General features: G+C 41.1%; 1 long non-coding RNA gene across 2 annotated transcripts; it reads right to left on the bottom strand.

Moving 5' to 3' along the window:
• Positions 1 to 587: 587 nt before the first annotated feature.
• Positions 588 to 8,223, bottom strand: LOC134427435 (uncharacterized). Of its 2 annotated transcripts, XR_010030157.1 has the most exons (6): positions 7,425 to 7,483; positions 7,228 to 7,384; positions 5,254 to 5,619; positions 4,686 to 4,783; positions 3,942 to 4,010; positions 588 to 790 (listed from the first exon to the last, which is right to left on the bottom strand). It is a non-coding gene; the product is annotated as an uncharacterized LOC134427435 (long non-coding RNA). The 2 variants fall into 2 exon arrangements; XR_010030156.1 differs by having other exon boundaries at positions 7,228 to 8,223.
• Positions 8,224 to 12,223: the final 4,000 nt, after the last annotated feature.

The following is a 12,223-nucleotide window of genomic DNA, read 5'->3' as shown; positions in this document are numbered from 1 at the left end:
ATTAATCAGCGCGCGCTGTTGCAGCTCTCCAGGCTCCTGCGACACGTATTGGCTTAAGTCACCGTTGTGAACCTTAAGGGTGCTTCAAATTCCGGCACCGTCCCGGCTGCTGGGACCCAAACCCAACTTCCGGACCGTGGCGTAATCCCTTTTTCTTTTAATCCGAGAAAAAGGGCAGAGATTCGGTTATGCCCGCATTCTCCACCATTTGTCGACGGAAGGGAACCAGGACATCATTTTGATCATCACAGGCTCGATTTTATTGATCAGTACGGCGGGTTAAATACAGTTAATAATGAGCTTCATACATATTGCAAAAGTTGAGCTCAGGATTGGTCAGCTTGCATATCAGCACCTACGCCTACTTCTACATTCCTAAGGTTCTACTTTTGATACTTTCTACATATTCTTAGGATGTATTCAGGACTAATCTCAACTCCCTATCCTCATGTTGCAGCAAGGTCGCTGCTGACTCTTCCTTTTAGCTTGCTGACTGCTGACTTTTCTCCTTCAGTTTAACCAGTGGCATTATATCAGTGTGGCCTTTCTCAGCTAACCAATTATTAATAATGCTCTCCACAAAATGGTAAAGGGGAATCATGTGTCTGTTTTTGAGAAAAGGGACAAAATGAAGCTTGAGGGTTGGGCAGTATCTTTCTGTATATTGCAGCACGTGATGTTCTCAGCTCTCTGTTCACATATCATTAGCCTGTCATCAAAAGAGGGATTCAGAAAGGTTTCTGAAATAACAGGACAACTGCAGCACAGTTCTTTTCTGATTATGGTGTACCTGAGGAAAGAACAGAAATATGAACAGACTGCATACAGATTTTCAGTATATTTATGCAAGTTTGTCATAATGCATTATGAATTTGCATTGGAATAAAAAAGCACCCATCCCTTCCTTTTTTCCCAGCATGAGTAAAAAATTAAACTTTTTTCATTTTTTTTTACTCTGCACCAACATTGGGAAGAAAATGCAGTGCTGATCATGGCACATGGTATGCCTTTTAACTACATTTAACAATACAACCAGTTTTAATATCTATGAGTAAGAAAAAAAATACTTTGAGCTTACTATAGACTTGTAAAGTCTTTATATGATAGGATGACCATGTTGTTTCATTCAGACCCTTGATTAGTCCCAGCTGTTCCGGCTGCATTGCAGAGAGGGAAAGTGTTGTAATGAGGAAAATTTACACAATCTCTATCCCACTCACTGTATTTATTTTCATTTTGCTATAGGTAGGGAAACACAGACAAGCTGTTATTTCCTAGGCTGATAACAGTCCATTTTCCTCTATCTTAATGGAAGTGCAGTCATTTAGTATCAGTTTGCAGTTTAGCTAAAAACGGATAATAACATTTATTCTCTAGTTCTGAAATTTGAAAAAAAAAAAAAAGTGCTGTGCTTATTCTGAAATAAAGTCCCATTTCTATCATGATAATCAATGTAAAGGAATTTTTAGCATACCAGAAGAGTGCATCAAATGTTATGCCAAGCACAGGGGAGATATGTTCTGCTGCTCTGGGCAGCAAGCTAAGGTTTCACTTATACCATTTTGGCAAATGGCTTGTCAGCACTCATACTGAATTAATATATACCTTTTCCCTCCTCTTTTCAAAGTAAAGAAGGGCAGAAGTTAGATATGTGGGAAGAGGGAAAAGCATATGGAATTTGAAAACTAATCTGTAAGCTTGAATCTCTAAAGTGCCTCTCAAAATTTCCCTATATTTAGCACAATGCAATGCATCCTTTTTAAAATTCACTGTGAATCTGCTCAGTAATTAGGAAAAAAAAAAAAGTTTAAACTTCCATATTTGACATTTCCCACCAGAAACAAATACTTAGTTTTGCTTCTGCTTAGCATAGAAACCCTAAGATTATTTCTATTTGTATTCTAGCATGATCGCTTTAATCCCCTGCATTGATGGGAGGAAAACTTGGCTGGTTTTCCTGAAAAATTGGAAACTGTGTACAGTAGCTGCCAACTCTTACAGATTTTTGTCCCTCCTAAACCATCTTGTTACAGAAACATTGCTGTAATTTAGCATTACTTTATGTAGGACTGTTTACAGAAGAAGTCAGTTATTTCTTCATTTTGACCTTGGTCAAAGAGGCTAAAATTGTTTACTAAACTTGACTATTTAAAACTATTCAACCTGTTGTCATATTTTGATAACTTTCCTCGCTACATCTAAATTGTTCCCCTCAGCTGCCTTTGCCAAAAGCCAAGGTCTGCAAAGTGTTTTGTGAGCTTCAATAGAAGAAGACGACTCCAAATACATTTTGGTTTTCATCTCAGAGGAAAGGCAAAAGCCATAGCCAAAATTAAACATTAGTGTTCCTCCCCCAGCCTTTCTTTGTTTCCTGCATGAAAGTTTTTCAGGTTTAATAACAGACACTTTCTGTGCAATGAAGGATAACATTGTAGCCTTGAGTATAAAGAAATTACTTCTAGCAGAGGTTTCTCCGTACCACGCAATAGGTTACTGCTTAGATTTCTTTTCAGCTGTTAAAAAAAGCAGAAGCCATTCGCCTTTCTAAAATTTGTTGGTAACTTTTACTCCAGGAGAAGGAAAGCCATTAAAGAAGCACTTTTTCTGTGTCACAAGGTTAAGTATTAAGAGCTTGCCATTGTTTTTCTGCTTTGGTGGAGTTTTGAGCAGCCTGTTTGATTTCTGGACTAGGTAGGTTCTTTATGCCCTCTTCACCAGACCTTAGACACTTAGAAATGTCCAAAACCTTTTTCAGAGGTGGAGAAAGCTGCTAACTTAGAGGGTTAATTTAGCTTGCCTTGCCTATTGGCTGATCATTGATGCTTAAGGGGTCAAAAAAACCATTGGTTTGATCTGACATCCCCCTTCAGATAGCATGCAGCTCTTGGGATTGCATCAAGAGTTAAATAAACAAACAACTAACTAAGAGTTAAATAAAACAACCAAACAAAAACTTCCCAAAATGACACCCTTCCCCCAAACAAACAAAAAAACCCCCAAGAAATGCACAGAAAATACCAGGAAATTAACTTAATTTGCATAATTCTATTGTTCATTAAAGGATCCTGTGTCTCTCTGCAGAAATCTGTTAGCTATTTGGATAGGTCCTATATAAACATGTGTCCCTATAATTAATTACTTCATTGATTTTTTTTCCATTAAATGTAAATTTAAGGACAGAATCAACTGTGTTTTCAAACAAATTAACATTTGTATAGTGAATGATTATGCTTGAATGTATACATTTGTAGAGTCAAATTTCAGCTTAAATTTTTTAAAACACCAGATAAAAGTTCCCAACTAGGAAGAAGTAGCTTATTAGCCTGACATGGCCTCTTTTGATTTTGGATGAATAGAACTGGATTTCATCCTTAACATGTTATTTTAGTAATGTCCTGTAATTAAATACTTCTTCATGTTTGAGCAATAAAAAAGCCTTTGCTAAAAAGGCAGAACCTCTCTCCTGACAATGTAATGTAAAAAGCTTTTGTTGTTGAGAAGCAGTTCCTTTTAAAATAATATGTGAGAATTATTCTTCCTTGTCTCTCTGAAAGCCTCTTTTTTACCGTCAGCTGGCAATGGGAGTGGTGGTTGTTATGCACAAACCCACAAGACAGAGCTTTTGGACAGAAGTGGGAGGAGTGGCCAATACCCCCTAGGTGTTGGGCCGCCCTTTAGATGGATCTCAACAGGTCAGAGTGATGGGCAGGGAGGAACAGTCTGGAATTCTACAATGGCAGCTGCACGGTCCTGCATCTGTGGAGGAGCAACCCCAGCACCAGCACAGGCTGGGGATGGCCTGCTGCAGAGCAGGACCTGGGGGTGCTGGTCCCTTCCAACGGGATCTGTTCTGTGACAAGGGGGCTCCCATGTTCCACACTGGAGCTGATGCTTACAGCCTGGGACCTGACTTCATGCCAATGCTGGTGTTCAGCACTTACCGCATTGCTGAAAGCGGCCATGTCTGTCCAGTGGTCTACAGTAACCTACTCCCTTCTCTCCATGGGAATCTGTAGGACAAAATATCTCTCTTCAAAATACTTTTAATGTTCTCTTACCCTGGATGTTTGTCACTGAAAAAGAGTGAAATAATCAGTAGTTATTTTGCAACTACTCTGTCTCTGGATGGCTTTAAACATACAAAATTTCCCTGAAATTTCCAGCAGTGTTAGCCAGAGGGGATTACAATCACAAGACACCTGCTGCTGGGTTGCTGTGAATGCTGCTAGGCATCAGTTGGAAACTTGTTGTTTGAGGGAATTAAAGCAAAACAAAAAACATATTTGGCTAATCCCAGTTTGGATCAGGAGTATAGTTTGGAAATGTGAACAGCCAAGATTGCAAGTGTAATATGAAATGGGCTGAGCTTTTTAATTTTTAATGTATGTACTTACTAAAAATATTGAAAGAGGTTTCAATTGCAATGAAGTAGTGTTTTCATGGAGAAAGAAGCTTTGTGTCCTAAATAGTATTTTTGTAAGGATCAGCAGATGGAAACTGAAGCAAGACACATGCCAGTTAGAAAGACTGAACATACATAACAACTGCTGCAATAAATCTATATTTCTATGCCCCAAAATGCCTTTGAGCTAAGCTTAAGTGTCTTTTTGGAAGATTAACTTTGGCAAAGTATGTGTTAGGCTTTAGTCAAATGTAAATAATTGCACTAAGTCAGTGATACTTACCCATTAAGCCATTTGATTAGACCTTCTGTGTAGCTGGCTCCAGAAGGAGTGCGTCTGCCTCCAAGAGGGCTGGAGAGGTGTTAGGCAGCTGCATGATTCTGAATGGAAAGCATGTTTCATATTAGATTTGAGTAAAGTATGAGTGGAAGCTGTGATGGGCCCCAAGACAATATTGTGCGTATGGAAGTAGCTAATCAAGGAGCATTTTGGGGAGGCTGAGCAATGTACACATTGCACGCCATGCAGAAGTAGTGTGAGCACAGCCACCGGGCTAATAACCTGCTGTGAAAACATCTTGAAGATGATGGGAACATTGCAGCTTCACATTTGTGTAAACTAATGCAGTCTCCAAAACAGGATGCTTCCCCACCAGCCATTAATGGTGAAGAGGAATCGTACTGTTCCAGAGACTCCTTTTCCCTTTACAAGTGTCAGTAATCGAATGGCAAGCATTCAGAAGACACAGAAGGAATTTTCACGGGTTTATGTGCGATCCAGAGCATTTGTTCAACTGTTAACTTCTGCTGGTGTTGCGTTCAGGCTGACTCAGAGTATATAGATGACTCACCTTTGAAATAGGGCATAACCTCTGCTGCCTCCTCAGAACCTTTGATTTGACTTTCATGTCCATGGATCCAAACACATTAAATATATCCCTGAACACCATTCGCTGATGATTTACTGGGCTGTGTTCTCAAAGCTGTACTCAAGAAGCCAACTGCATAAATGTAATAAAGGATCTTAGGTTGTCCACTGAGGCAATCCAAATGATTCCATACTCACACAGAGCAGATAAGGTGCTGTGCCAACACCCATGGTTTCATTTTTATAAAAATGTATTTTTGTGCTCTGAGTTACTCTTTATTGTCTTCGGTGGTGATAGCACAGAGAAAGGATGGCACATTTCCTATGAATTGGCACGTGGTCCTGCTTTCTGTTGAGAGAAATATTGTTTATAAGAGGAACAGTTAGCCACACTTACTTTTCTCATCTATTTAAGTGATACATAGAAGCAGCCTTACTGCATGAACACATACATCTGTGCTTGTGTGCTGTTTTGTTCTTCATGTAGGAATAATGTATCATTTGAATCACTTAAGAATGTGTTGTGGCCATCTACAAACCCCAAATTTCCCACTAGTTGAAGCATATAATTTCTTTTAAGGTTTGTTTCATTTATACTGCACAACTTGTGGAAATTAGGCCCTTGTTAAAATGTACTGATGACTTCTACTGAGAAATGTGATTGTACCATGAAAATACAAGGCAAATGTACTATTTTGGATAACTCCTACTTTCTTTGTAGGAAAAGAAGAAAACGGGCAGGGTGTAACAGGGACAAGGGGGACTTTTGTTGTCTTCCTTGGTCAGATGGTTTTGTTCAGTAGTACATGAAGTGTGTAGTAAAACTAGAGAGGAGCTACAGATTTTAAGCCCTAGTCTAGTCTTTTGAGCCCAGACACAAATTTTTAAGCTACTTAAAGCTAGCTGTCCCTCTGTGCAATCCACATAAAGGTTTTATTCTAGGAAGATTTTGAGCTACAGTGATTACTACTAAATTTAAGAATATGTCAAACACTGAATTTGCTGAAGAAAGAGCACAGAAATTAATGTAATTAATGTAACTGTGAGCTGAAGGTGAGTGATAAAACTTGGCTTCTGGTCTAGGTTAAATGATACAAAAATACAAGAAATATTTTGTGATCATTTTGTCTTGATCCTTTTTTTTTGCAGTGAAAAGCTAATGTCACATGAAAAGGGAAGATTTCTTGACACCTAGTATTTAATTTGTGTGTCAGCACTGAGGTATCAAATTATCTATTTGCTGTACTGCCTCAGCTGAAATAAGAACACAAAACTAGCTCTTGACTGCAGCAAGTGTAGTGTCATAAGAAAAAAAAAAAGCACAGAATTTTGCATCAAACCAGAATAACATTTTGCTTAAATGAGATAAAAAATAAGAAGGAAGCTTATTATTCTACCAGCAAGCAGCTGCTGTGATTGTTAATTGGGGAAAGAAATGATAAGCTGTCAGTTCATTTTGGCACTTTTTTTCTAATGCATCAGCAGAGGAGCAGACACACCAGAGCTTGTGAGAGATTTTTCATTTGAACTTCAAAGAGCAGGGGAGTTCTCCACTGAGGTAATGCTGCTTCTAATAACAGGTGTGAACCATACAAATCTATTGAGAACCTGCTTATTTCCTTTTTTAATTATCTAGTTTTAGGATAACAAAACAAATAAATCTCAAAGCTAATCTACTCACTGTAGGCTCCTTCATTCTTGCCACACATACATGTGGCATTACTGTGAACTTACTTAAAATGAAGCACACATCAGTGACTTGCAGGACTGTGTTTGCAGGGCTCTTCTGATGAACAAAGTGACAACCTCTGTAGCCACAAATGCAAGCACAGACACCCACTTCCATTAGTGTGTACTGCCGGGGAGCTCTCTAGATGCTTGCATGGTCAATAAAAGGATAGCCTGACCTGTGACCAAATCACAGGATTGGAGGTCAAAATTGGGTGATGCCACCTACCTGTGCCATCACTGCTGTTTGTCACTGTGCCTTGCTGTGCCTGTGCTGTGCCATCACTGCTGTTTGTCACTGTGCCTTGCTGCACTGCTGTGCCACCACTGCTGTTTGTCACTGTGCCTTGAGCTGTGCCATCACTGCTGTTTGTCACTGTGCCTTGCTGTGCCATCACTGCTGTTTGTCACTGTGCCTTGCTGCACTGCTGTGCCATCACTGCTGTTTGTCACTGTGCCTTGAGCTGTGCCACCACTGCTGTTTGTCACTGTGCCTTGCTGCACTGCTGTGCCATCACTGCTGTTTGTCACTGTGCCTGTGCTGTGCCACCACTGCTGTTTGTCACTGTGCCTTGAGCTGTGCCATCACTGCTGTTTGTCACTGTGCCTTGCTGCACTGCTGTGCCACCACTGCTGTTTGTCACTGTGCCTTGAGCTGTGCCATCACTGCTGTTTGTCACTGTGCCTTGCTGTGCCATCACTGCTGTTTGTCACTGTGCCTTGCTGCACTGCTGTGCCATCACTGCTGTTTGTCGCTGTGCCTTGCTGCACTGCTGTGCCACCACTGCTGTTTGTCACTGTGCCTTGAGCTGTGCCACCACTGCTGTTTGTCACTGTGCCTGTGCTGTGCCATCACTGCTGTTTGTCACTGTGCCTTGCTGTGCCATCACTGCTGTTTGTCACTGTGCCTGTGCTGTGCCATCACTGCTGTTTGTCACTGTGCCTTGAGCTGTGCCACCACTGCTGTTTGTCACTGTGCCTTGCTGTGCCATCACTGCTGTTTGTCACTGTGCCTTGCTGTGCCATCACTGCTGTTTGTCACTGTGCCTTGCTGCACTGCTGTGCCACCACTGCTGTTTGTCACTGTGCCTTGAGCTGTGCCACCACTGCTGTTTGTCACTGTGCCTTGCTGTGCCATCACTGCTGTTTGTCACTGTGCCTTGAGCTGTGCCACCACTGCTGTTTGTCACTGTGCCTTGCTGTGCCATCACTGCTGTTTGTCACTGTGCCTGTGCTGTGCCATCACTGCTGTTTGTCACTGTGCCTGTGCTGTGCCATCACTGCTCTTTGTCACTGTGCCTTGCTGTGCCATCACTGCTGTTTGTCACTGTGCCTTGCTGTGCCATCACTGCTGTTTGTCATAATGCTGGAACTATGCAGCTGAAGAGCCCTTAGTTAATGCCAAGCATCTTTGCTTCAGCTGCCTTGGAGAGGACATCAGACAAGTATATGGTCTGGTTGGAACACCACCAATGCTCAGTCCCTGTCCTGTGAGCGTTAAATTCTTCCTTCCTTTCCTCTTCCCCCCTCAAGGCCGTGGAGGGAAATCACATCCCTGTTTCGGTCGTGTCCTAGGCAGCTGGCAGAGCTTGGGATGGACCCAGATTTCCTAATGCCAAGCGTGGTATTCTCCCTGCTGTGCTGTGTTTTGCACGGGATTTGGGGGGAACAGGCCCTTGGTTTACTCCAGGCAGTTGTTGGCTCTGCAGTCAACTCAGGGAGTGGAACACGCTTGCTGAATTTGCGTATATGCTTTTTTCAGTCTTCTGTAGATACGTCTGTGTAATGAAAACTCAATAAAATTTTAATGGTGAAAAAACCCCCAGACAGCAAACCAACCCTTTCATCATTATCTCATTGCAGGCAGGTCACGCCAAGGTGTCACTAGTCCAGAATCTAAACAGCATCTAACCAGCAGAAGTCATTCTTCAAACACGAATCCCAGAATGAGCCACTGCATTATGTAACCTTCATGAATTATTCATTAGCTCTGGTTTAGCATTCGTCCTGCCGCTTAAGCTAAAGCCAGCGCTGTATTTGCAGGTAAAAAATAACAGTTTCCATTTCAGTGGATAATAATGCAAATAGTTACTTTATCCTTGGCTGGCAATATTGTTACCATGATAAAGTTGCATACAGATAGAAGTTGTATCACTTCATACTTTGAAGTCCTCTGACACCCGATATCCATTCTTGAAAAGTTATTTTAGGTGTGTACATGTATGTATGTTTTAATATGTATTTACATAGTCATACAGAGCAGAAACTCTACCTTTTGACTGTGAGCAATACCAGAGAGGCAGTCTAAAAGGGCTGTGCAAATAACTATATATTCAAGTTGTCAGTATCACATTATACTTTGGGCTGTGTGCTAAGCAATCCTTCATGTCTGCTTCTCTCTCTTTCTCCATCCATTTTTCAGCATGACTTTTCCTTGTGCAGGACACACAATGCATTCAGCATCTCCTTTTTTTCAGCTGCAAATGTTACAAATTATATTCTTTGACTTTTCCCTTTGTTTGTGCACAGCAGTTGAATACATTGATTCACAAGGATAATAACCTACAGTGGTTGGCTCTGTCTGGAATACCGACTGTATAAATCAATATAATGACTGGTGATATTAATTATTTCAGCAATTTTTCGAGCCCAGTGTTGCAGCTTTCGTTCAATTACGTATTATTTAGTACTCCATAGTTATGTAAGACAGCAGGAACATGGGTTATGTAACCTAAAGGACAAGTTCTTTTTACTTTCATAGTAATTATAGCATTCTTCCTGCAGTGAAAGGGTCAAATCTTCCTCCCCAGGCCCACTCAGCTGACTAACGAAGGCATGAAAAATTGGACTGCAGTTGGATGGCAGCTCGCTGAATGTTGGCCCACTGACTTGAACAGAGATTTTCCAATTCTGGTGTGTTTCATCAGCCTATGGGCAAAGGACAATAAAATTAACTCTCTGCAGTTTGCCAATCTCTCCTATTTTTGGAGGACACAGCCTCCTTTTTATCCCAGTTTCCCAGCTGCATTTCCTTTCTCTCTTTCCCCATTTCTGAGGTACTTGAGAGGTTCAGAATCTCTGACATGCCTGATACTAAAGATTCTCTTCTTATGTTTAACACCTTTAATTTTTATGGAATTTAGGGGTTTTTCTTCCTCATTGTTTCTTTCATCTCTCAATGTCTAATTTCATTTATCAGCAACCTTAAAGTTTATTTGGAAAAGTAAATATCTTTTTTCCATTCATCAATCAGTGGAATCTTTCTCATTGTTTCTTTTATCTTCCAGAGCTAGTTTTATCTACCATCAGACCCAGGGCTTGTTTGTAAAGACAAATCTGTTATTCCTCTCACACCTGCACAGAAACACCCACACCTCACCCAGCAAGGGATCTGCTTCTGTAGGTGACAACAGCTAAGGAAACACATTGCTGGAACGCCCCCAGATTATTTGGTTTTCTGATTGATTACGTGTTAATTGACTGATTAACCTGCCAGGCCAAGTTCAGGAGCAGGAAACTGCACAGGGATAAGGCAAAATGGAAATATCATATCTCACATCTGACCAAGTTGAGAGGCTCCTCTCAGTTCTCAGAGTCATGAAAAGAGATTTCAAATAAAGCCCCCTCACATACTGCACTTTAATCCAAACAGGTTGCAGTTCAAGCTGAGTCCTCCATACGCTGGGAGCAGCTGTGTATGGATCTGTGAATATAAGCTTCTCATTATATTTTCATGTTCCTTTTCTGGACTCTGAACAGTGTCTTAATTTATGCTAAAACAATCTTCTGGAACCGCTCATTCATCTCACTTTTCAGGCTCCTAAACATTTGCTCCTCCCCTGGATTTGATATTCTGGTTTTTGTTTGCTTTCCTGCCTGCACATGAGTAAAAAACAAAACTTTTGCATAGTAAGCAGCAAGAGATTCCTTCAGAAAAGTTATCATTCAATGTCTTTATGTGATTCTCTTCAAATGAGAACACATTGTTGTGTGTTTCCACAAATATGTGGAAACCTACCTATATTCCTATATACCTATATATTCCTACCTTTTCCAGCATTTAATAGCTTACTTTTAAAGCAGAGGCACTCCACATAGTGGGAGCCAAAAAGTACATTAGTGAATTCATCTAAGAGAAGTGTGCTGTTAAATAACATACAGACTAATTAATGTAAATGCTATGGTGAGAACATGCTGACAATGTTGAAGTTAGTGATCCAGCTGCATTATCATTTCCAACACGGTGATGTTGAGAAAACCCAAGAAACTTGGTTTTCTGCACTCTGGCACAGCATTTTCACTGGGCATCTTTCAGACACAGCTGGACAGCCTTTCCACACACTACTGTGTGAATTTATCATGGAATTTGGGACAATAGATTAACTTTACCTACAGCCTTGAGCAGCAGATTTTAGCATTCTGTTTGACAGGTCAGAGGTCTCACCCACCCCAGTGAGGTGGGAGGCCTGACCTATCTCCATGCCTCCATCCTTCCACATGCATATTATATTATTACATTTGTGCATATAAGCAATAGTTAATGCACAACATTATGAGGAAAGAGAGCCCTTTTGCCAGACTGACCTGGACCACGCCCAAACCAGATGTCTCTTCTCACCATGGATGCTCTGTGGCTGGAACACCACTGATGGTTCTGGGGAAGACAAACAGGTAGAGGAGAAGGCACATGCACTGCCCTGGTTCTTCTCAGTAACCGCAGAGGCAAAAAAGCACCCATCCTGCCTGCTAGGCAAAAGAAGGAGATGCTCTTCAATGTTTACCAGGGGGCTGTTCTGTGGAATAATTGCTTGTCATTTCTGTATAATTATGTTTTTAATGAAACTGCTCTTCAGACAAGGTATGAGATCTGAAGCATGGGCACTACTCGCCATCTTGTCTGGGTGCATGGCAATGAAGGACTTTTGAAAAGTCAGCAACACACAATGCTCTCAAAGAAAATGAATAAAAGAACATGGTGCTCAAAATGGCCAAAGAACAGGACAGCTGTGATGGGTCTTGGTTCATTTCATCAGGAGTGTTTTTGCTGCTAATTTTCGTGGTCCAGAATGAAGGGCAGCACTTTAAAGGGAGCAGAAAATTACAATGAAAGCAATGCAACATCATGGCCTTAGTTCATCCTGCACAAGCCAGGAATCACTGCCACCTTATTTCAGCAGGGCTGAGCAACCCTGACTCACAAATGCATTTAGCCACCAAAGTGCTTT

Source organism: Melospiza melodia, chromosome 20, assembly GCF_035770615.1.
Source record: "Melospiza melodia melodia isolate bMelMel2 chromosome 20, bMelMel2.pri, whole genome shotgun sequence".
NCBI classification, from domain to species: Eukaryota; Metazoa; Chordata; class Aves; order Passeriformes; family Passerellidae; genus Melospiza; species Melospiza melodia.
Note: the sequence above shows the minus strand (reverse complement) of the source record. Positions and strands in the feature narration are given on the sequence as shown.